This window comes from Myodes glareolus, chromosome 2 (assembly GCF_982192425.1).
Source record: "Myodes glareolus chromosome 2, mMyoGla1.1, whole genome shotgun sequence".
Classification (NCBI taxonomy): domain Eukaryota; kingdom Metazoa; phylum Chordata; class Mammalia; order Rodentia; family Cricetidae; genus Myodes; species Myodes glareolus.
In genome coordinates, this window is record NC_142027.1 from 51992887 (window position 1) to 52017255 (window position 24369).

General features: G+C 38.4%; 1 pseudogene; it reads left to right on the plus strand.

Moving 5' to 3' along the window:
- The first annotated feature begins 2906 nt into the window (after positions 1-2906).
- Positions 2907-21224, plus strand: LOC148122968 (cell surface glycoprotein CD200 receptor 2 pseudogene; annotated as a pseudogene).
- The last annotated feature ends 3145 nt before the right edge of the window (positions 21225-24369 follow it).

The following is a 24369-nucleotide window of genomic DNA, read 5'->3' on the forward strand; positions in this document are numbered from 1 at the left end:
CTGTTCTCAGAGTATTTTATATTTAGTGGTGACTAGGGAGAGGAGAGGATTGCATTTGGGATAATTTATGAGTCAGTCACAGAGTAGTAAGCACACCTGCTCAGTCCTATAGGCTAGTTTATTTTAAGAAAAAGTTTGTGGATCGGTGCACACTTAGCAAATCTCTGCACAGAATAAAGAGCAGAAACTGTAGCAGAATATTTGCAAAGATGTGTTACATTTGTTTATGCTCTGGAACATTTGTTTACTGATTCAAAAAATGTGTTGCATTCTTTTATTTTGCATTGGGTTAAGTCTGTGAAGTTGTGTTACTTAGCCTGCCTGAATAATCTGGGAAGGGGAATCAAAGCAGTAAGAAAATAAGGGAGGAGGACATCAGGGGCCAGCCACCCAGCTACACAGCAGGGATGGAATAAGAAGTAAAGAAGGGTGTGTAGAAAGGAAAAAGCCCAGAGACAAAAGGTAGACAGGACTATTTATGTTAAGAAAAGTGGGCAACAAACAAGCCAAACTAAGTTCGGGCATGTATAAGTAGTAAGACTCCATGTGATTTATTTGGGAGCTGGGCAGTGGGCTCCCAAAAGTGCAATGAGCAAAACATAAAAGTAAAAACAACAAGAAACAGTGCTAATATCAGCATTAATGCCTACTTTAATAGGAAATCATATGTATCAAGCAGTAAATAAACACATAATTGTCACTAAAACACATCTAAGGGATAAACTCTCCTGTTTCATTACAACTTTTTCATGTTTTTTTTAATGTTCAGTGCATAAAGAGTTAAGATCTAGTTCTGTAATTCTGTAATAGACTAGGAGATACAGGGGTAGAGATTGCAAGTATCTTGGTTCATCATCTTCCTTACCTGTTCTACTTGTGGAAGACAATTATCTTCATAACTGAGACTTTTCCCCACCTCTCTTGTCTTGTTTCTAGTATGTCTCAAAGTTCTTTCCAGAAAGAGTTTATGGACAGCCTTTACTCACTCCAAATAGTTTTCTCTGGCCAATAAAAAGATACATAAATGGCAGCTTGTCAGTATTGAATTTGGTCTCAAAATGTCCTGAGTGTTTTTACTTTTCATTCTATGGGGATATTTACAGACTACCTGCTGGAAAAGAGAACACAGCTGATCTATGTGAGTCAAACCTTTTCGCTCTCTGTTGAATCAGCTCAAGGATCCAAGAGTGAGCTTTCCCTCAGACCCTTGAGCAAACTCAATCAAAATCATCAGGTATGAACCCATGTTAACCCTGACAAATGAATAGTCACTGACATAGAGTTCTTGTGGTGGCTTATCGGGTAGCTCATTTGTGACATAAAATAACTCACACATTGCTCAATAAAATCACTCCAATTATACAAGGACAGACACAGCTAGTAGCCTCTTTCAGTTTCCCTTGCATCTGAGCCTGACCATTAGCTCTTTTGAATGATATGTGTGACATTTTCATAACAATTTTTAAAGAAAAAGAATGGTTTTGTTTTGCTTTCCAGTGTATCGATGGAACTGCACTACTACTGTGATACCTGGAGATCCCAGAGATACATGAACCATGGATAATTCTGAGGATGGAAGCTACTAATTGAAGAAAAACAACAACAACAACAACAGCAAAACAGAACAATGGAAGGACTTGGGCCTGATAACTGTAAATTTGCCCCCACTAGTCCTAGACCATCCATTTGTTTTCTTGGGGTAATAGAAAATAAACCATTTTTTTCCATAGCACTGATATTTGGAGTTTTACTGTGAGATTAATTCTAATTAAAATAAATAATTAGTTGGTCAATTGGGAAGTTTGTTATGATTAAAATTGGTTGTGTTTTACTCGTGTGCATATTCAGGATCATCTTTGTTTTTCCTTAAGGGTAGTTGTCTTAGTCAGGGTTTCTATTGCTGTGGAGAGATACCATGACCATGACAAATCTTATAAAGTAAAATATTTAGTTGAGGTGGCTTACTTACAGTTTCAGAGTTTCAGTTCATTTTCATCATTAGTTATGGCATGGTGGCATTCAGGCAGATGTGCTGGAGTAGTAGCTAAGAGTCCTACATTTTGTAGACAACAGGAAGTCGACTGACACAGAGCAAAGTTCAAGTAAAAAGGGATACAAAGCCTGCCCCCACAGTCACACACTTCCTCCAACAAGACCATACCTACCTCAACAGTGCTACACCTCTTAATAGTGTCAGTCTCTTTGTAATTATGACATCCAACCACATTCAAACTATCACATTCTACACCCTGACCCCCAGACCAATACCATAGTGCAAAATTCATTTAATATAACTAAAAAAGACCCCAGAGTTTGAAAAAACATCACAATCTCACAAAGGTTTTAAATTTCAATGTTCAAAGCATTTTCTGAGATTCTTGTAATCTCTTAACTCTAAACATTTGTAAAAATCAAAATAAAAAATCAGATCACATACTTCAAATGTATAATGGCACACCATATATACATTGCCTTCCAAAACATAGGGAAGGGAGCATAGCAAAGAAATACAGTACCAAAGTAAAACTGGAAACCAGTTGGGCAAACTCAGCATCTCCATGTCTGAGGTCAAAACACTCGTCAGATCTCCAACTCTGTTTAGCTTTGTTGACAACAACACACTACTTTCTCTTTGTCCAGTTCCACTCCCTGTTAGCAGCTCTCCTCAACAGGTATCCCATGACTCTACCATCTTTGACTTGTAATCTTGAGCTCTCCAAAGCAATCTAGGCTTCATCTTTACAGCTTCAAGCAATGAACTTTCTACTAGGCCTCCATTCAGGGACTCCCCTGACACATTTCTGGCCTCAATAGCTTTCTTTAGGTATGGAGTCAAATTCTGTAACATGTTTCTTCTATCCTTAACTCTAAAGCTGAAACCACATGGGGCTTACTGGGGCTGGAACATGGCCTCCTCATTTAAGCACATCTGTTGTAAAACAGCACGAGAAACCTTGTCAGGTGAGAGCCAGAGGACTCCCTGTGGGTGGGAGGCAATTATGCTGTGCAGGCAAAATTTAAGTGAGGTGTTCATTGAGAGAAGGGTAAAGGAAAGGGAAGAGGGAAAGAGAAATACAGAGAGGCAGAGGAAGAAGGAGCAAGGACCAGCTTGACTCTTCAGAAAAGCAGTGGAAAAGGGAGAGAAAAATGGATTGAGCTTCTCTCTTAAAGGGTCCTATGTTCATATAGAGCATATAGTGATGTATCAGCCATAGGAACCTGGGCTGGCTAGGGTACTGCCTGGATTTATTCTACCAGGTAACAGGGGATCAGTATAATGCCTGAATCCTAGTAAAGTATGAAACAATCCCACACCAGTTTGGATTCAAAGGGTTATTTATTTGAGAGGAAAAAACTTACAGAACACTGTCCTACACGTCCAGGAAAGGAGTCTAGTTGCTGGAGCAAGAGAGAGAGTAGAGGGCTGCTGCTGATTTTTAAAGAGAAAGAGACCATGCCCCAGTGGGCTGGTATCTCAACAGCTATTGACTGAAGGAACGGAAGGAGCTCCCGTAGCATCTCCCCCTTTTGTTTAAGTAAGAGAGTTCTAAACCTACTACGAAATCATATACAATAAGAACAAATATCCTATTCTAACTAACTTAAGTCTTGTATAATAGATAACTTGGCCAAGTCATGAGAGGAAAGTAACTGCATTGATCTAGTCTTCAACCCCATCAAAGATCTGAGAAGGGAAATAATATTACCTGAGTAATTAGAAAGTGCAGTCAAACAACTTCCAAAACATGCAAGAAATCACAGAGACAACTGACTACCTTGGCAATCATCCAAAGTCACGTTTGCAATGTTGAAGCAACCAACTTTGGCTAAGGCCTAGAATAACTGACAGATTATTTTTAAAGGCAAGAAATTTTTCAAAACCATCTTACCCAGTCTTGGCAAGATTTGACAGTTCTGTTTATCCATTTCCAGATACTATGTATTTTGTCAGTAGTTGAGGTATGGAAAGTTCCTTGCCCAGAGACCGGTTTTGCCAAGAAGACAAGCTCCAAGTGGAGTGTCTTTGGTGCTCAACAATCTCTTGGGAAGAGATTGGTGATGCCAGGAGCGATTGTGTCTCACCACCACAAAACTCTAAGTTAGATTAAATGCCATTTTCTACAGTTCTTTGAAGAGGTTGAAGATTATTTATACAGAATATAATCTCTATGTATCTAAAGAACCTGATTAGCTATAAATATGACAAACATAGATGACTATTGATCTACAATTCTTAATACTTATCGAACTTAAAGACTAAGAGAATAAACAACTGTGCAATAAATGAGGACAATGACCTCAAAATGTAGAAAATGTACAAATAGGGCATCTCTTTATAATCTCCTTAGCTTATTACCATGTAATACAAAACTCTTTCTTTAAACTTTTGCTATTGATGTGATGTTTTTTATGAAATTCTGAGGCCCAGAACACGTTTCCAATCAATAATTGATCCATTTCTGCATTACCTTGTCCTAGAGGACCTGGAAGACCCCTATGGGTTCGGATATGTGTTACGTACATTGGACAAAGCATATTCCTGATTATGTCTTGCACCTGGATAAACAATGAAGTCAACTCTGTATCATCTGGTATAAATTCAGCAGTTTCAATATGCAAGATAACTCTTTCTGCATACTGTGAATCCGTAACTATATTAAGAGGTTCTTTAAAATCCCTTAGCACCATAAAAATGGCATATAATTCTTCCTTCTGGACAGAATTATAAGGACTTTGTTCCACCTTACTCAGTTCATCTGATTTGTAACACACCTTCCCTGATTTATTATCATCAGTACAAAATGTATGGGCTCCAGTTATTGGAGCATCACATACAATTTGAGGAAGAATCCTAGAATTTCTCTTTGTAAAGTTAAGCCTACTGCTTTTGGGATAATTGCTATTAATTTCTCCAAAAAAATTAGCACAAGCCCTTTGCTATGGTTCATTGTCTTCCCATAACTTTTTTATTTCATCAGTAGTGAAAGGCACTATAATTTTTGTTGGGTCTACACCTGCTAGTTGATGAAGTCTCAGTTTACCTTTTGTAATTAATTTGGAGACCTTTTCTACATAAGTTTTCAATTTTTTACTTGGTTTGTGTGGTAAAAAGATCCATTATAAAATAATATATTCCCTCTGCATTAAAATTCCCAAAGAAGAAATTCTGGAAGGCAATATGACTAGAATACAACCAAAATTTAGATTCACCCTATCCACATGTGCCTCCTGTAATTTTTCCTCAACCATCATCAGTTACTTTTCTGCTTCAGCTGTTAATTCTCTGGGACTATTCAAATCTTTGTCACCATCTAACATTTTGTTTAAATGAATTATTAGATCATTTGTTATTCCAACAGCTCATTGTAGACTGGAATGATCTCCTAATAATCTTTGAAAGTCAAGAGTCCGTAACCTGTGTCTCCTAATCTGTGCCTTTTGTGTCCTTATTTTCTGTAAACCTATTCTGTAACCTAGGTAATTAACAGAATCTCCTCTCTGAATCTTTTCAGAAGCAATTTGTAATCCCCATTTAGGCAAAACTATCTTTACTTGCTCAAACATTCTTTCTAAAGTATCTATGTTTGAATCAGATAGCAAAACGTCATTCATGTAATGGTAAATTATTGACTTAGGAAATTGCTTACATATTATTTTCAATGGCTGACTTACAAAGTATTGACACAGGCTGGGACTATTGAGAATTCCCTGAGGTAGGACAATCCACTGGTATCTCCTAGGAGGCTGAGAATTATTATAAGTAGACACTGTGAAGGCAAATTTCTATATCCTTTTCTTGTAAAGGTATAGTGAAGAAGCAATCCTTCAAATCAATGACTATAAGAGCCCATCTGTTTGGTAACAAAGAAGGCAGAGGAATTCCAGACTGTAGAGGGCCCATAGGTTGAATTATCTTGTTGACAGTCCTTAGATCTTTAACCATTCTCCACTTACTAGATTTCTTTTTACAACAAACACAGGAGAATTCCAAAGGATAGTTGACTCCTCAATATATCAAGCATCTAATTGCTCCTGTACCAATTGTTTTAAAGCCTGCAATTTATCTTCAGCAAGAGGCCATTGCTTAACACATATTGGCTTCTCAGTTAGCCATTTTAAAGGTAGAACCATTGGTACCTCTAAAGGTTTGTTAGTTGCTTTATGTTCTTGTACAGCCTGAATGGCTGATGACCTTTATGCATAGTACCTTATTACATCCTTCCCAGAACTAAATGGATTTAATAGATATTTACAAAACATTCAGAACATTTTACCCAACCACAAAGACTATATCTTCTTCTTAGTACCTCATGAAACTTTATCCAAAAATTGACCACATATTCTGATACAATGCAAATCTCAATAGATACAGGAAAACTGACATAAATCCCTGCTTCTGACTAGATCACCACAGATTACAGCCAGATACCAGCATTAACAAAACAACAGAAATTTTACAAACTCATGGAAATTGATCAACTCTCTGCTAAATGAAAAATGGGTAAAGACAGAAATACATAAGAAATTTAAGACTTTCAAGAATTGAGTGAAAATGAATTCACAACATAACCAAAGTCATAGGTCACAATGAATATGGTCCTAAGAGGGAAGACGTTAAGTGCCTACTTAAAAAAAAACTTGAGTGATCTCACATTATCAACTTAACAGCACATTTGAAAGCTCTAGAACAAAAAGAAACAAGTTAACTCAATTGGAGTAGATGGCAGGAAGCAATCAAGTTGAGAATTGAAGTCAATAAAATAGAACCAAAGAAAACATTACAACAAATCAATGAAAGAAAGGGTTAGTTTTTTGAGGAAAAATCTTTAAGATGAGCAAACCTTTATACAAATTAACTCAAAGGAATAAAAATCCAAATAAACAAAATCAGAAATAAAAAAGAGTATATACCAATAGACACCAAGAAAAATCTGAGAATCATAAGGATGTACTTTACAAACCCTGTATTCTGCAAAATTAGAAACCTAAAAGAAATAATTTTCTTAATAAGTACCATTTATCAAAGCTAAATCAAGTTCAGATAAACAATTTAAACATACCTTAATCCCTTTTGAAATGGAAGCAGTCATTAAAATACTGACAAGTCAAATACACCTCATAAAGATCATCTAACATGATCAAATAGAATTCACCCTAGGGATGAGTCAATATATGAAAATCAATAAAAGTAACACACAATATAAACAAACCAAATAAATAAATAAAACTGCATCTCGTTAGATGAAGAAATGGCTTTTGATAAAATCCAACAGACTTTCATTATAAATGCCCCGAAGAGTCTGTCAATGGTGGTACATTCACTTGTGAGGCAGTCTGGTCTACAATGTGAGTTACAGGACAGTCAGAGTTGTTGCACAAAGAAACAAATGTCCTGAAAAAGTAAAGTCAATAAATAAAAGGAAGGAAAAAGAAAGGGGCGGGGGGGGGGAATGACAGCCTATAGAATGGGAAAAAGATCTTTGCCACCTCTACATCTGACACAGGGCTGATTTCCAAAATATAGAAAGAACTCAATCACCTAGACATCAACACCAACAACAAAATCAATACAATAAAAAATGGAGTACAGATCTAAACAGAGAATTCTTAACTGGTGAATCTCAAATGGCTGAGAGACAGTTGAAGAAATGTTCAAAATCTTTAGCCCTCAGGAAAACAAATCAAAATGACTCTAAAATTCCATCTTACGCCCGATGAATAGCACAAGTGACAACTCATGCTGGAGAGGACATATAGGAAACATAACACTCCCCCATTACTAGAGGGAGTGCAAATTTGTATGGTCACTATGGAAATCAATATGGAGGCTGGATCATCTCAGCCAGCAGGCTTGAGCTGCTCTGGATGTTGAACTTAGAGGAAACTTCAATAGAGGTGCTCTGAAATGTTGAATTATCTGGGCCCTCTGTTTCCATTAAAGATTTTTCAGGAGGTCTTCCTTGATTATACTTTATTTTTCTTAACCCAGAATGAATCCACAGTCTCTCATTTCCTGTGAAAACAAAAACAAAACTTCAATTCCAAATTCATATATCTTTTGACTTAAATTCTGACAGCAAGTCATTTTCAAAATATATAGGTTGTATTGAACCAACATCATTTATAATCGAATGTCTTTTAAGCACTGTTGTTCCTTCCTCAGCAGACGAACAATTCAAGGACAACACAATAACATACAGTCCCAGATTCTCTGTGTATTTTCCATCTTTAAATGGCCTTTTTATTCTATTTCTTTTATTTTTATTTTTAATTTTCAAGCTGGCCTCAAACTTACAGCGATCCACTTACCTCTGCCTCCCAAGTGCTGAGATTTAAGGCACGTACTTCTATGTCTGACTACTCTTTTTCTCTTTTTTTATAGGATTTCTCTATCCTTTTTATTTTCTATCCCTAGCATACATATATTTTTAAAGAAATTGTAAACATTTAGTGGATTTGGGTTTTTTTGTTTTGTTTTTTTGTCTGAATCACTCTTAACTATATATCTCTATCTTTGTCTGACCACTTGAGTCTTTTAATATACTAAATAATATGGCTAAGATTAAAGATATAATTTCAGTGGCTGGCTGGACCTCATTCCTTAGCTTTTTGAGAACCTAGCTTCATGGCAGAGGTATTAATGAAAGCCATGTTTATTGCCACAACTCTGTGGAGTTTCAATGTCAATGCCACACCAAGAAGCCTGATGAAGGCTGCTCATAACACTATTTGAGTGTTTTGTGGCAGAGCCTCTCAAAAGAGCTGCATGGTTTTTGCAACTAACACTGAACCTTCAGCATTAAAGGAGCTGTACCCCTTCTTGCCTCTAGCAAACAGAATCGCCCCAAGACAAAGCTGCTACCAAGAAGCTGTGCTTGACTCTGATGTTGTTCCATCTAGAATCCTTTCTATCTTTTAAAGTTTTCTCAGGTTTTATATGAAAATTCTTGCCAAAAGTTTGCACATTATTTGTGGACAGAAGTTTCTGTCCCCTTCCCCCCACAACACTCCTGAATCCTCAGCTGTGCAGTCCCAAAGAAACACACAGAGGCTTATATTAATTATAAACTGTTTGTCCTATTAGCTCAGGCTTATTAACCTGCTCTTACAGCTTAAATTAACCAAAAATTCTTATCTATAGTTAGCTATGTGACTTGGTACATTTTATCAGTGAGGCATTCTCATTTTCCTTCTCCTGCAGTTGACTGGTGACTGACTCTCTACCTTTCTTCTTCCCAGAATTTTCTCGGTGTGGTTGTACGACATGTACTTCCAGCCTGGCTTCTGGGCAATAAGTGTTTTATTAAACCAATATGAGTGACAAATTTTTACAGTGTACAAAAGCATTATCCCACAGAAGACAAAGGGAGAGAGTACTGGAGAAGAGAACTGGAATCAGGAGTACCCCTGGTATGAGTTAGAAACCTAGTGCAATGGAAAGTCCCAAGATCTAAGAAGCTGATCCTTTTAAGACTCCTAGTAATGGGAGATGTGGAGCCAATCATCTACTGTAACAAGGCACGACTTCTCTGAAGGGATTTGGGACACAAATCCAGTCACATAACCTTTGATCCACAATTTGTTCTACCTTCATGTGATGTGGGATTACTCTCTGTGTGTTGTAAATATGTTTTTTTTTAACCATTGGTTAATAGAGAAAGGGCTTTGTTCTATGGCAGGGCAGAATATAGCCAGGTGGAAAAACTAAGCTTAATGCACTGAGAAAGAAGATGGAGTCAGGAAGATGCCATGTAGCCACTTAAGATGTAAGAGGTAACAAACCAAAAACCTTGTATTAAAATATAAAATAATAGAAATGGGTTAATTTAAGATGTAAGAGTTAGTTAATAAAAAGTCTGAGCTAATAGGTCAAGCAGTTTCATAATTAATATAGTTTCTGTGTGACTATTCTGGAAAATGAAATACAATCTCTGCTTACATTCAAGGTATGCTGGAACACAGGTAGAGCAGAAATTATGGGTGTGGACAAACAATAACTGGTCCATCTTGAGACCCATACTATGAGAGGGAGTCAACCCCTGACACAGCATGGAGGGCAAAGACCCAGAGACTGAACAGTCAGAGACCTAGAATAGTCACAAACATGACTTGCAAAAAACTAAAATAGTCAGTTAAATTATATATAATGATATTCTGCTATACCTAAAGATTATTCCCTTTCCAAACTGTCATCAGGGAGGTTTCACCAGCAACTGATAGAAACTGATGCAGATCCATAACCAAACATTAGGCAGACATGGAGTAATCCTGTGGAAGATGGAAGAAAGGATTACGGGATCAAGAGGATCCAAGAATACTCCAAGAAAACCCACAGAATTAACTACCTTGAACCCATAGGGGCTCATAGAGACTGAACCTCCAACCAGAGAATTTGCATGAGAATGACTGACTTAGGCTCTGTTCACACATGGTACAGTTGTATAGCTTGGTCTTCTAGTGAGACTCCTAACAGAGGGCAAAGGAGCTGACTCTGATTCCCTCACCTACTTCAGGACCCTTTCTCTTACTGGGTTGCCTCATTCAGCCTTAAAAGGAGAGAAGGTGCCTAGCCTCACTGCAACTTGATATGTCATGACTGGGTGATATACATGGGAGGCTTATACTTTTTTGAAGAGACTGGAAGAGTAAAGAAATGGTGAACATCCTTAGCCATCAGAGAAATGCAAGTCAAAGCTACTCTGTGATTCCATCTTATACTTGTCAGAATGAATAAGACCAATAATACACGGGAAAGCTCATTCTTGTCATGATATGGAAAGAGGGAAACATTTTCCATTGCAGATGGGAGTACAAACTTGTACAACCATTATGAAAATTAATATGCTGGTTTCACAGAAATATATAAATTAATCTACCTCAAAATCCAGCTATACTCCTCTTGGGCTTATACTCAAAGGATACATCATACTATCACACAGACATTTGCTCTACCATGTTAATGCTACTATATTCATAATAGCCAGAAACTGGAGACAACCAAGGTGGTCCTTCCATTGAAAAATGGAGAAATTGTGATACATTTACACAATGGAGTATTGCTCAGCTTTCTTAAAAAAATGACAATGAATTTACAAGCAAGTGAATGGAACTAGAAAAATATACTGAGTGAGGTAACCCAGACCCAGAAAGATATATATGGTATATATTCTATTCACATATACGTGAATATTGGAAATTAAATAAATGGTAACCAAGGTAGAATCAATCCATATACCTAGTGAGACTAGGTATAAAGGAAAGGACTAGGGGAGGGGACATGGATCTCCCTTGGAGGGGGAAATAGAATAGATATTATACATGTGTTGGCAATGGGAACAGGAGGATCAGGTGGAGAGAAGGAGGAGACATGGAATTCAGGGAATGATGGCAGGAACAGAGGGGCATTTGAAGGGTGGTATGGAGACCTAGAGCAATGGAAACTCCAAAAAATATATTAAGGTGATCCTAATGAAGTCTTCAAATAACGAGGGAGACTGAGTCCCACCTGGCCATCTCTTGTCACCAAATGAAGATTCTAGTACTGGAATTGGGTTACATCCAATTGAACAGTTGGCTAAAGGAATCCCATGAAAATCCCCAAATAACTTGGCCTGTTGCCAAGAAAATAAGCTACACAAATTGACAGCAAGGCCTCATTGCTGAAGACAGCATTCATACAACTCATTGAACATGGAGAGGTCAACCTAGTGCCTACATAGACCTTCCAGCCCTACATTCTAGTGTCTGGTATAGGAAGGTACTCTGCAGGCTACTAAAAGAGAAAAATAAGCACCAAACCATCAACCACAAAACGTTTCATCTATAATCTGTCTTGCTTGCAAAATATACTAGGACAATGGTGGCACGAAACTTGTGGGTAACCATCCAAGCCTGAGTTGACTTAAGGCCCACTCCATGAGTTGAAACAAATATCTAGCACTGTGTGGGTGACCAAGAACCAGACACTAACTTTCCTAGATACCTAGGTTAAAACCAGATACTACTGTCTAAAAAAAAGAACAATAAAATGACCCCTAGTGATATTCTGCTATACTCATAGGTCAGTTATTTATTAAGCCACCATCAGAGAAGCTTCCTCCTGTATCAGATGGGAAAAAATACAGAAACCCACAGCCAGTATATGCATGCGCGTGCGTGCACACACACACACACACACACACACACACACACACACACACACAGATACACAAACACACACACGGCAGGGGTGGGAAGAAACAGTGATAGAGAAACAAAGAGAGACAGACACAGAGGGACGCACAGAGAGACAGAAAAGACAGAGAAAGAGACAGAGAAAGAGACAGAGATATATCTTAGAAGACACAGCTCTAAATAGGATTCTCCTGACAAATCCCTCCCCTCAACACTATAGGAGCCCTGCAGCAGAGAAGATTGAAAGAGTGGAAGAGCCAGAGGGAGGGAGGACACCAGGAGAACAAAGCTCTCTAAATCAACTAAGCAAAGTTCACATGACCTTTACAGATACTGAAGCAGCAAGTACAAGGCTACAGGGGTCTGCATCAAGTCTTCGGTGTTTATATTATAGTTTTCAGTTTATTGTTTTATGGAAATCCTGAGCATGTGAACAACTAAGTCTCTGATTTCCCTCTCTGCTTCCCTATCCTTTGTGTATAAAAGGGCTACTAATTTTTTTGAGTTGATCCTGTACCCTGCCACATCACTGAAGGTATTTATCAGCTGTAGGAGTTCTTTGGAAGAATTTTTGGGGTCACGGATGTACACAATCATATCATCTACAAATAACGAAAGTTTGACTTCTTCCTTTCCGATTCGAATCCCCTTGATTTCCTTATGTTGTCTTATTGCTATTGCTAGAACATCATGAACTATGTTGAAGAGATATGGTGAGAGTGGACAGCCTTGTCTTGTTCCTGATTTTAGTGGAATGGCTTTGAGTTCCTCTCCTTTTAATTTGATATTAGCTTTTGGTTTGCTGTATATTGCTTTTATTATATTTAGATATGATCCTAGTATCCCTAACCTCTCTAAGACCTTTATCATAAAGGGGTGTTGAATTTTGTCAAATGCTTTTTCAGCATCTAATGAAATGATCATAAGGCTTTTTTTGTTCAGATTATTTATATGATGGATTACATTGATAGATTTCGTATGTTGAACCAGCCCTGCATCTCTGAGATGAAGCCTACTTGATTATAATGGATTATTTTTTTCGATGTATTCTTGGATTTGGTTTGCCAGTATTTTATTGCGAATTTTTGCATCAATGTTCATGACCGAGATTGATCTGTAATTCTCTATCTTGGTTGAGTCTTTGTGTGGTTTTGGTATCAGGGTAACTGTAGCTTCATAAAAAGAGTTTGGCAATGATTCTTCTGTTTCTATTATGTGAAAGACCTTAAGAAGTATAGGTACCAGCTCTTCTTGGAATTTCTGGTAAAATTCTGCATTAAAACAACCTGGTCCTGGGAAGAAGATATCTACACTAAGGGAGCCATTTTAGGGTTGGCAAGAGACTTGGCTCTAGAGGGAATCCCAGATGTGCACGGTGATGTCCCCAGCTAGGTCTTTGGGCAGCAGAGCAGAGAGAGCCTGAACTGGCCTTGCCCCACTATCACAGTGATGATTATCTCGAATATCACCATAGAATCTTCGTCCGGTGACGGATGGAGATAGAAGCAGAGACCCTCATCAGAGCTACAGACTGAGCTCCCAAGGTCCAGTTGAAGAGCAGAAGGAGGGAGAAGATGAGCAAGGAAGTCAAGATCATAAGGGGTTGGTCCACCCACTGAGACAGTGTGCATGTTCTACTGAGAGCTCACCAAATCCAGCTGGACTGAGACTGAATGAGCATGCGATCAAACCAAACTCTCTGAATGTGGCTGACAATGGGGGCTGACTGAGCAGCCACTGATAAAGGCACTGGGATTTGTTTCTACTGCATGTACTGGCTTTTTGGGACCCTAGTCTATTTGAATGCAAAGCTTCCTAGTCCTGGATGTAGGTGGGAGGACCTTGGACTTCCCACAGGGCAGGATTCCCTGCCCTCTCTTAAGAAAGGAAGGAGAGGGAGGAGGGTGAGTTGGGGAGCTGGAGGGGAATGGGAGGAGGGGAGGAAGTAAAAATTTTTGAATGGAAAAAATAAATATAAAAATAAAATAAAAAAGTAAGTCTCTGATTCTTCTGCTTTCTCTTGGGGTTCTTTTTTTCTGTTTATTCCCTTGTTCAGCCTCAGTGTGGTGGATTTTGTTTTATCTTATTATATTTAATTTGTTGTTTTGTGATTATATCTTTTTTTTTTCTAACGAGAGACAGAAAGGTGGTAGATCTGGTTGGGAGTAGAGGTGGGGAGGAACTGGGAGGATTAGAGGGAAGAGAAACAGAAATCAGGATACATTGTTTGAGAAAAGAATCTATTTTTCATAAAAGCAGGAAATACTAAAGACAACCATGCCCAGGTCTTGTGAGGTTATTCAAGCTAAACAACCCAGAAGGCCTTCCCCACCCCTACCACTAACCCTTGATTTTCACACATAAGCCATTTCCTACAGATCCAATTTGCTGTTCCCCTGCTGCTGGGCCTATACCTTTGTGACTCTACACAGCAGTTTGTTTTTTTTTCCTTCGTGGAACTGTAAGGAAGGAAGATCTATTCAACTCTCCAAGTGTCTTTGTGCTATGGTTTGTCATCACAGGGGTCAAAGTTCTCTAATCCAGGAAAAAAGAATCTGGTCTTTCCCTGTTTCTAGCTTCTGGGGCTATGGCATCTGTGTTGGTACCTGACTTGCAGAAGAAACATGCCTCTATCTTTGCCTTTGTCTTTACAGATTTATTTCTCATATGCATGGATGTGCTTGTTCATTTTTCATATGAATGCCAGTTACACTGGACTGGAGCCCAATCTATCCCAACCTTATATAGATTCATTTATACTAATTATAGATGAAAAGACTTTATTTTAAAATAAGGCTACATTTTCAGGTATTGAGACATAATTTTAGAAAAAAAGGAGGCGGTAGACAGGCAAGTGAACTAATGACAGGAAGTAATAGTTTAAAGTTCCACAATCCCATGATCCATCCCCTTTATTTGTAGGTATATATCCAAGAAAATGGGTGCCATAGAAACCAAAAAAGTATATACAAATCAAGAATTCTCATTTATATATGTTAGTTGCCCAATTAAGAAATTCAGCTTCACAGAGAAACTTGAGAATAAACGATCATAAATTCTTTGGTAAGTCCAAACCAGCATGCAGGGATGAACTCTTCAAAGCACTGCATTCATGTGGAGCTCAGTAACTGACTCCATAGGCCAATGGCGAGAGATGTCAGAGCTGTGTTTGCTTCTTGGGGAGGAAAACCAAGGAAGAGTGTGTCAGGAACTTTGAATTAGCAAAATGTCAGCACCTCAGTTTGGAAATTTTGCAAATGTTTGTTCAAATTCATGTCTACGTAGAGAGTCATAAGCTGCACATATAATATTTGCTTATATTCTAGTATGTGCTATATCCTTTTAAAATATTGCTTAAAAGGGAGATTCCCATAAAGTGTATCTTAATGTTTAATATTGTGAAATAATGGATGAGTTAAGCTTTGCATTCTTTTTTAAACACTCAGAAAAATCACTGATGTTTTTTTTCCTGTGCAGGCTTAATCATCCAATAGCACACAGAATGGAGATGAAGATAAAGATAGGCAAAATGAGGAAGAAAAGTCACCCTGAAATCTGCTGATTTAACAGAGAGAGCACAAACAATGTTGACCTCGAAGGATAGATTCACTGAGTTCATCCAGCCACTAGTTGCATGTAAATTTTAAGATGTCATTTGTTGTGAGACAATAGTCTGTATTCTGTCAATTATATTTTAAATAAATGCTGATTGGCCAGTAGCCAGGCAGGAAGTATTGGTGGGATAACCAGACAGGAAGTAGAGGCAGGCCAAGGAGAACAGGAGAATTCTGGGAAGAGGATGGAGTCTGCAGTCCTGACCCAGCCACAGAAGGAGCAAGATGTGACTGCCTCACTGAATATGTACCGAGCCATGTGGCTAGCACAGACAAGAATAATGGGCTAATATAAGTTATAAGAGTTAATAAGAAGCCTGAGCTAGTGGGCCAATCAGTTTATAACTAATGTAGACCTTTGTGTGAGTTCTTTGGGACTTAATGGTTGCGGGAACTGGACAGGACAGAAACCACTGACAACAGTCATTATTTTTCACTGCTGAATAGTATTCCATTATGCAAATGTACCACATTTTCTTTTCTTATTTCTTTTCTTTTATTTTTTAACAAAAGAAAACAAACTACCTTTTTTCATTTTACATACAAATTCAAGTTCCCACTCCCTCCCCTCCTCCCATTCCCTCCACATATCCCCCCAGCCCACCACCCATCCACTCCTCAGAAAGAATAAGGCACATTGCTTTGAGGAAGGTCCAAGGCCTTTCCTACCACATCTAGGCTGAGCAAGGTATCCATCCAAAGAGAACAGGTTCCCAAAGAGTCAGTACAAAGTCTGCCCCAGCTATACAACTGCCACTAACATTCAGCTGGTTCCTTCCCTGTCTGACTGAAGTTGGTGAACTCCCATTAGCTCAGGTAGACTGTTTCAGTGGGTGACTCCATCATGGTCTTGACCTCTTTGCTCATAGTCTCATTCCTTCCACTCTTCAACTGGACTTTAGGATCTCATCCCATTGCTGTTATGTGGTTCTCTTCCATCAGTTGCTGGATGAAGGTTACATGGCCATATTTAAGATATTAATCAATCTGACTACAGGGCAAGGACAGTTTGGGCACTCTCTCCTCTATTGCTTAGGATCTTAGCTGGGGTCATCTTTGTTGATTCCTGGGAATTACTCTAGTGCCAGGTTTCTTGCTAGCTCCATAATGGCTCCCTCAATCAAGATATCTCTTTTCTTGCTCTCAACTGTGTCCTTCTTCCATCTTGACTAGTTACCTCAAATTTTTCCTCCCCCTCTCCTCCCTTCTCATCTCCTTTCACCCTCCTTTCTCTCCCCACCCCCATAATCCCAATTTTGTCAGGTGATCTTCTCTATTTCCCTTTTCCAGATGGATCTATATATGTTTTTCTTAGGGTTTACCTTGTTACTTACCTTCTTTAGGATCATGAACTATAGACTCAGTGTCTTTTGCTTTACAGCCAGTATCCACTTATGAGTGAGTAAATACCATGTTTGTTACTCTTTCTGGGTCTGGGTTACCACATTCAGGATGGTTTTTTCTAGTTCCATCTGTTTGCATGCAAATTTCAAGATGTCATAGTTTTTTTTTCCACTGAGTAGTACTCCAGTGTGTAAATGTATCATATTTTCTTTATCCATTCTTCAGTTGAGGGGCATCTAGGTTGCTTCCTGGTTCTGGCTATTACAAATAATGCTGCTATGAACATAGTTGAACAAATGCTTTTGTAGTATGAGTGGGCATCTCTTGGCTATATTCCCAAGAGTGGTATTGCTGGATCCTGGGGTAGGTTGATTCCGAATTTCCTGAGAAACGACCACACTGATTTCGAAAGTGGTTGCACAAGTTTGCATTCTCACCAGCAATGGATGAGTGTACCCTTTACTCCTCATTCTCTCCAGCAAATGCTATCATTAGTGTTTTTGATTTCAGCCATTTGGCTTTTTCATCTCACCTCTCTGTTGTTGTATCTACAAGCTAAGGATTGGGATTTGCTCTTGGAGGAGAATTGGTGGTGCATCTTTCTACAAGACCCACCTTTATCCTTGATATCTTTTTTTTGATCTCAAATTTTCTTTATCTAAAATTAACATAATTATCCACCTTTGGGTTACTGTTAGCATAGAATCTGAAATTCATCTTCCATCATACTCAAACATCCGAGAATGAAAGAGGAATGGTTTCTCAAAAGATAGAATTTTTAACAAGAGTAGAAAGGGTGTGGAGTTCTGAGGTATCAGCATGTGTCTACCTAAATAGCAGAGGCCATGACATATTTGTTGTACAAGGATAGAGAAAAAGTAGGTTGTAACTGCAAATCAACTAAAATAAAGGAAGGGAGATAATGGATGAATCATTATTAATCCTGATCCTAAATTTTTTGAAAAAAATCTATACACAGTCTACGTAAGATGCCTACCTTATGATCAAACAAAATTAATTAGAATTTGGAATATGGAGAAAAGTTGTAACATATATTTGGATGAGGATGATACTCACACTGACTAAGGCCATTCCTGGGGATGTGATTAGTACATGGGAAAAGGGGAGGGTTCCCTTGTAAAATACTATTGGTTAAATAAGTTATCTTACATGTGGGAAACAATAAACATCTTGCAATTTTGAATTTCAAAATGTTAATATACTTTCATCCTCAGATGTTATAACATCTAATGTTTTAAAGTGATTTTTTTGGTGAGCAATTTTAGTGAAGGTTAATGGGTATCTATTGTGTTGAATACGACTTTGTTCAGAAAGAAGGCTTTTACTCTATAGGAAAATGCAAAACAAATGTTCTCTTCTTTAAATATTTTCTAGAGTCAAGTCATTCAATTATGGCAGGAAAATGGCAGGAATCACGGGCTTATCCACAGTATAATCACCATCAGCAACCACAGGATGATCCATATCTTGTTCCATTTGGTAGTATTCTTCCTTATGTAGTAGCCATCATTGAGGGACAGAGTGGGTCTTGATTAGGAAGTAGCTGATACCCTGGCTGTAGTATTCCAGACTTCTTCTTAGTAGACGTGTCTAGTGGTCCAAGTGTGGTGCTGTCACAGGTCCAGAGTAATTGGACTGCTAGTTGTTTCCCTAACAAGGCACATCCTTGTGTGCCTCTAAATCTTTGTAAACTTGCAGCAATGGAAAGACCATGGGTGTCTTAGTCACTGTTCTATTGCTGTGAAGAGACGCCATGGCCAAGGCAACTCCTACTAAAGGAAGCATTTAATTGAGGTCTTGCTTATGGTTCAGAAGTTTAGTCCAATATCATCAGGGTGGGGCCATGGTGGCACTCATATGGCTGAGGAAGTAGTTGGCAGCTATATACTGATTCACTATCAGAGAGAGGTGGGAGGGGTTAACTGGACCTGGCATGGGATTTTGAAGCTCAAAGTCCACCCCTGATGACATACTTCCTGCAACAATACCATGCTAGCCCGAATAAAGCACATCTAATCCACAACCATTCAAACAGTTCCATTCCCTTGTGATTAAGCATTCAAACATATGAGCCTGTGGGGCCATTCCCATTCTAATCACAACAATGGGTTTAATTTCCTCTCACATCTGTGTTAAGTACCACTTTTTTCTTATTTGGTTATGTGGCTTTTATTTGGTCATAAGATGTGAGACTTGCTTCTGTCTTGCCTCAGGAGGCAAGCGACTACACAACAAGAAAGGGGAAAGCTTTTAGTAAAGCTAAGACTCATTCATGCAAAACGCTCCTCGATCAAAAAAACTCTTTCTGATTACGTTCAAGTGAGGTCGTCCTGACCCCCACAGTTATCGCAGGTGAGCTGGAACAGATGCTTTGATGGAATTAACAACCTTTAGTAAATTTACCAGTCATGTTGCATTTTGCCAATGTATGGATTGCATGAGTTCCTAAGCAGGAGAAGCTTACAGGTTCTGAAGTTTAATTTAAACTTTCTATACGTGAGCACAATGGTCAGCTTGCATATTTAATTCTCATAGACTACAGAAATGAAATCTATGGGCAAAACTTAGAGCTGACCTGTCTGTGAATTTATGCTTATCTAATAGGAAGGAAAATGTATCTAAGTATTATTTATGATAATTTTATACATTTTCAGTAAAATTATAAATTTTTCATGTTTTTAAAACATTTATACTTTTTCACTGGAAGCAAATATTTATAAGAATTATTTATTTCTACTGATTATTATTTTAGTTTTCATGAGATGGTCGCGCTGGGGAAGTTGTATAAAATGTTTTAAAATCAATTGATTTAGCTTATTTCTAATCTATAAATAAAAATAAACAAAAATTTCTTACTAGTTTAATGTAAATGACATGAATTACTTTTAATGACAGTGTCTTCATATTTTCCACATTAATGCTTATCTCAATCCTTAGGAGGAGGCTTGCTGATTGTTTTGGTACTGACCAAAACTTAAGAGACAATCACAAAATTTGTTTCATGAGGATCATGAATTGTATGATGACATCAATATTGTTCACCACTAAAAAATAGATTTAGCATACTATTTTTGTAATTTAATGTAATTTTACTGTGCTTTTATGACTGACTTGATTGTAGCTGAAGGACTGAGAAGGAATTATCTGTCTCTGATTGATAGCAAAACTATTGTGGTAACTTCAAATAGTTTACAATACACACTGCTTCACCAGAAATGTGTATCAGATGGCACAGTTGGCTAATATTTGGATTTGTTTTAAAAATAATGCATAGTTTTGAACTATAATTATACTGTTTTTTAGGATATGGTTGCCAGAATAAAAGACATTCTAATACAAATTCTTGTGATTAATTTTAGGTAAATAAAACACACCAGATCTTTTATTAAGAGCTGTCTCTCTCTTTCTCTCTCTCTCTCTCTCTCTCTCTCTCTCTCTCTCTGTGTGTGTGTGTGTGTGTGTGTGTGTGTGTCTAGGTAGCATTACAGTGTCTGTACAGATAGGCACAAAGGCTATGCTGCACTGTCCTCAAACTCCATCAAAAAAGGCAAAATTTATAATATGGGAAATAGCTCTCATAAGTCAGCCTCCCTGCACAATATCCTACAGAGTAGAAAACAACGAGACCAGTAAAGGCTGCGCTGATGAGAGAATCACCTGGGTCTCCACACCTGACCAGAGTCCTGACCTTCAGATCAATGCAGTAGCCCTCGGTCATGATGGGCTTTATTCATGTCAAATACACACACTCAGGAATAATTTTCAACAAGAATATAGCTTCCATGTGATAGATAAGCCACAATGTTACTTATTGCAGTATTTTAGGTCACCGGATTTTAGATAGAAACAAATGCCTTTGTAATTTGTGACAAGGCTGAATTTTTCCCCTTCTATCCCCACAGTCCCCCAGAAGTAACCCTAGTTCAAGGGGAAAACAGAACTGCAGTTTGTGAGGCAATTGTAGGCAAGCCGGTTGCACAGATCTTTTGGACTCCAGATGGGGATTGTAAAATGGTGACTGAATCACATAGCAATGGCACCATGACTGTTAGGAGCACATGCAGAAGTTAAAAGTTGAACCCAGAGAAAGCAATGCCATTATCATGGAGATAACACTGAAAATCCCTTTACTGTTTAGAGCCCCAGTGTTTCAATCCCCTTGGCTGTCAGCATTGTGACTCTTAGGTGTTGGGGTGGGCAGTGGGGCTAAAGGTAAGAAACTGGTGAACCCTAATAACTTTAAACCAAACCTTGTCTTCACTTGAAACAGATAGTAATCCTATAATAAAAATATATTTTTAGTTAAAAAATTATTTCTTGGGTAAAGTGGCAAGTGATTTGGGCTATTTTATTTTTATTAAACGTCTAGGGAGAAAATGAGTGCCTTGGTGTGGGAGTTCCTTCTGTCTATGTGTTGCTTTTATTGGTTAATGAATAAAGAAACTGCTTTGGCCTATAGCAAGACAGAACCTAGCTAGGTGGGGAAAACTAAAATTAATGCTTCTCTTTTGTTAGAAAGTCTTCGTGCTTACCTCAGAACAGAAAGGGAGAAGAGATGTAATGCTGTAATTCTGTAACATACTAGGAAATACTCGGGTAGAGGTTGAAAGTAGGTTGGCTCCTTATCGCTCTTCCCTGTTCTACTTGTGAAGACATTTCTCATCATGACTAAATATTCATCCCACCTCTCTGTCATGTTTTCAGTAGACCTCAAAGTTCTTTCCATAAAGAGTTCATAGATACTGTTTACTGAACCCTAGTAGTTTTCTCTGGCCAATAAAAAGATACCAAAATGACAGTTTTTCAATTTTGAATTTGGGTCTCAAAAAGTCCTGAATGTTTCTACTTTTCATTCTATGGGAATACAGAAGGCCTAGCCTGCTGGAGGATGAGAACAGAACATTGCTGGTCTCTCTGTTGAGATGTCAGCTCAAGGATCCAGGAATCAGCTTTCCCTTGGACTCTTGAGCAAGCTCAATTGAGATCCTCAGACATGAGCCCATGCTGACCCTAGACTTATAAACAATCCTTGCCATAAGTTCTTGTGTTTGCTTATCAGGTAGCACGTTTGTGACATTAAGTAACTCATACATTGCTCAATAACCCAACTCAATTTTATAAGTAACTCATATATTGCTCAATAATATAGCTCCAATTTTGTAAGAACAGACATAGCCAACAGTCTCTTTCAGTTTCTCTTGCATCTGAACCTGACCATTAGCTCTGGCAAATGAGATGTGTGACATTTTCAGAAAACACTTCCTCCAACAAGGCCACACCTACCTCAACAATGACACACTTCCTAACAATGCCACTCTCTTTGCAATTATGAAGCCTTCGAACTATCACGTTCCATTCCCTGGCTCCCATGAGCTTGGGACATAATTTTAAAATTTATTTAGAATAACTTCAAAAGTCTCCATAGTTTATTGTGGTCTCAACAATGTCTTAAAGTCTAAAGACATTGTTTAAAACATTGTTCTAAAGTTTAAAACGGGGGTCAAGGGAAGACCAGCTAGCCCTGTTGCACTGCTGAGGAGTTCTTCCCAGAGAGGTGAGTGGGTACTCACCTGGGCAGCCTGCCTGTCCGGGAGCAGAGCACAGCCCTTCCCCCCTCAGCTTCTGCGGCAGGGTCTTCGGTGTTCCAAGGGACCCCTCCCCTCCCCCCACTGCTGCGGGTCCTTTGTCTCCCGGGTCCCGGGAAGACCAGCTAGCCCTGTTGCACTGCTGAGGAGTTCTTCCCAGAGAGGGCTGAGGAGCTCTATCCAGAGAGTGCTGTGAAGTCCTACCCAGAAAGTGTTGAGGAGTACTATCCAGAAAGTGCTGAGGAGTTTCATCCAGAGTGGAGGAGATGGGCAGGCACCAATGCAAGAATTCCTCCAACAGCCTGAAAGGAAACATGACATCTCCAGAATCCAGGGAGCTCGAAACTAGAAGAATTGAACACCCTACTCCAGAAGAAATAGAAGAAATCGACTCTAAGCGCTTCTTTATGAAAATAATAGAGGAACTTAAACAGGAGGTGAAAATCTGCCGTAAAGAAATGGAAGATAAGTATAACAAAAAGATTGAGGAAATGAGTAAAGAAATGGAAGAGAAATATAACAAAAAGTTTGAAGAAATGAGTAAATCTGTAAATGAAATTCTGGGAAACCAAGAAAAAACAATCAAACAGGTAATAGAAACAGTTCAAGATTTGAAAACTGAAATGGAGTCAATGAAGAAATCACAAACCGAGGGCCGGCTGGCTATGGAAAATCTAGGTAAACGAACAGAGACTTCAGAAACAAGCATAACCAATAGAATACAAGAGATAGAAGAAAGAATCTCAGACTTTGAGGACACCATAGAGAAATTAAACACTCTGACCAAAGAAAACAGCAAATCCAACAAATTCTCATCACAAAACATTCAGGAACTGTGGGACACAATAAAAAAAACCAAATCTAAGAATAATAAGAGTAGAAGAAGGAGAAGAATTGCATTTCAAAGGTCCAGAAAATATACTCAACAAAATTATAGAAGAAAACTTTCCCATCCTAAAGAACGATATTCCTATGAAGGTTCAAGAAGCATACAGAACACCGAATAGACTGGATCAGAAAAAAACATCCCCTTGTCATATAATAATCAAAACACAAAGCATTCAGACTAAAGAAAGGATATTGAGAGCTGCAAAGGAAAAAGGTCAAGTAACTTATAAAGGTAAACCTATCAGACTTACACCGGATTTCTCTATGGAAACCATGAAAGCCAGAAGGTCCTGGATAGAGGTACTGCAGAAACTAAGAGACCATGGATGCAAGCCCAGACTACTTTACCCAGTCAAGCTATTGTTCACTATCAACGGAGAAAACAAAATATTCCAGGATAAAAACAAATTTAAACAATACGTAGCTACAAATCAAGCCTTACAGAGAATATTAGAAGGAAAATCATAACCCAAGGAATCCAACATTCCCAACACTGCCTACATTAACCCAGACATCTAGCGACCCTTCACAACCACAACTCAAAGAAGGAAAACACATACACTCTACTACCCAAAAAAATGACCAGAGTCATCAATCACTGGTCATTAATATCACTTAATATCAATGGACTCAACTCACCTATAAAGAGGCACAGACTTAGAGATTGGATACGAAAACAGGATCCAACATTCTGCTGTTTACAAGAAACACACCTCAACCACAAAGACAGACACCTACTCAGA